We start from the raw sequence: 2372 nt of genomic DNA, 5'->3' as shown, positions 1-2372 counted from the left end.
CTAGGCTATCGGCCCTGGGGCCTATACAAGCCCAGCCAAAAAGGTACCCTGGCTTTTGCCACCCAAGAAAATTATTTTCCTGTGCCACTGTTGAGCAGAGCCACAGAGGTGATTCCCGGGGTGAATTTCCTATTTCCCATCCAATCATCAAGATTTTTCTTGAAGAGTGCTAATGAGGAGCTTTGTTTGATATAGATAGGTAGTTTATTCCAGAATATGGGAAGTTTCTGGGACAGGAATCTATCCCTCCAGCATGTTCTGTATATTGTGGTGACAAGAAACAGTAGAACAAGGGCAGAAGGTGTAACAGACTACAATTTTGAGCAAACAAGTCCAGGTAATTAGCCTGTATGGGGATCGAACCCATGACCTTGACATTATTAGCACCATGCTCTAACCAACTGAGCTAAACAGCCCTTTCTTCAACTGACATATTAGGAATTAATATGAAATGTATCTAGCAACTCATTTACTATTGTAGGTTGTAGAATGGATGATCATACTTTCATCTGATATGCAAACAGCATGTTATTCGAATGTAGGAATAATCCTATGAAATCTGTGGTTGGTTCTGTTACTAACTGACACCAGACTGACCGCCTTTAAAAGATTGTCTGCATGTATTCTTCAGTGAGCAGTTAAACCATAGTAAGGTTACATTTTCCACATAGTCTCTGTGTGTATTGTTTTCTACATTAATTAATAATGTATTTTCTGTATTAATTAATAATGTATTGTTTTTTGCATTAATTACTATAGCTGCATACCTGCAGTGTTATGGATTTTTTAGGCTGTACCACGTCAGCTACCAGAGCATGTTACTACAGGCAACCAAGCTCAGTAATTAATCATGTAACTACAGTTTTGTGCTGTATAAATCTATTACTTCTCCATATTACATTTTTCTCTCTCTTTTTCTTTTCAATTTCAGTTCATTCTCCCATTCCTTTCTGATATTTGTATGAATAATGCTTTGCTTTTCCTTTCCAACTCACAGCTCAAACTAGTAAACTTCTCTGACTCTATTCAGATGAACATTTATATTCCTTGTCCTCAGTTTTTCTTTTTTTTGCATTAATTGATTTGTTATTCATTTCTTCAGGTACTACTTATGGAGTATTCATGACTGTGCGTGGGTCTATCAGGAATTTCAAACGGTTGGTGTGGTTTGATCATGAGGGTGAAGCTGGAGTGATAAAAAAGAGCCAATTCTAGGTAAAGCCTGATATGCCTACAAACAGTTGTGGATTGTTGCTACTATACAATTACATTATTAAAGATAGAACTTGCTTACTTTTCTTAAAAAGTACATTAGTATAAGGGCACTTCTGCCTTCTTCCATGTTATCTTCGCTATACTGATGTACGGTGCATGCATATGGGACTTACATTCCCTTACTTGCACAGTACATCAGTCCAGGAGAAGTGACAGGAAAAAAACAGAATCTCCATTGCTGTTTGCTTTTATTTTAAGTGAAAAAATAGGAGGAAAATCAGGTATGTTTCTGTTTTAGTTTTTGCAGTATGTATCTCATTTTTCTCATAATCAGGTGTGCCCTTCATAGCATATACCAACAGAAAAGTCTAGCTGCTACTTCAACAGCTGGACTTTTTCTATTGATATATATATATATATATATATATAGGTCTACTTCAGAAGACCGAAATACCAGAAGGCTGACTTTTAAAATCCCAAGACAAAAAAGCTGACAACCACAGAAAACCGACATCTTGGAACCTTGACTTCTAACTCCAGGTAAGTAACCACTTGGCCACCATGTTGAACTTTGCCCCTTACCCCCACAGTATTGTGACCTCGGAGTTGGTATATTTAGTTAGGGGGGGTGTGGGGGAGAAGCCTCTCCACATTGGTGGGTTTAATTTGCTTCAGGTTTAAATTGTTTTTGGCCAAGTGGTTATTTACCTGAAGATGGAAGTTGGTTTTCTGGGATGTCAGTTTTCTGTGGCTGTCGGCTTTCTCGTTTTGGGATTTTAAAAGTCGGCCTTCTGGTATTTCGGTCTTCCGAAGTAGACTCATATACATATATGTGTGTGTGTGTGTGTGTGTGTGTGTGTGTGTGTGTGTGTGTGTGTGTGTGTGTGTATAGATATATAGGTTAATAGGGGAATGCAAGCACACTACTGGGGATTCCCATGAAGCAAGGGCAGGAAAGGATGGTTAAATGTAAAAAACTGTTAATGAGTTTCGATCCACAGTTCTGGGTTTGATTTCCTCAGCAAGGCATTTAATGAAAAACTAGTCCTCATTCAACCTCATAAGTAATAGCTATGCTTAATAAGTTTAGTCACTTAACAAACTAAAAAAAAAAAAACAGTGCAGGCATCCAAGTATAAATATAGTACTTCAGTGGG

At 37.9% G+C, this 2372-nt stretch overlaps 1 non-coding gene across 1 annotated transcript; it reads right to left on the bottom strand.

The window, feature by feature from the left end:
• Positions 1 to 342: 342 nt before the first annotated feature.
• Positions 343 to 417, bottom strand: TRNAI-AAU. The gene has a single exon. It is a non-coding gene; the product is annotated as a tRNA-Ile (tRNA).
• Positions 418 to 2372: the final 1955 nt, after the last annotated feature.

The sequence above is a fragment of the Protopterus annectens genome, chromosome 17.part0, assembly GCF_019279795.1.
Source record: "Protopterus annectens isolate FY-2018-M chromosome 17.part0, PAN1.0, whole genome shotgun sequence".
Lineage (NCBI taxonomy): Eukaryota > Metazoa > Chordata > Ceratodontiformes > Protopteridae > Protopterus > Protopterus annectens.
Note: the sequence above shows the minus strand (reverse complement) of the source record. Positions and strands in the feature narration are given on the sequence as shown.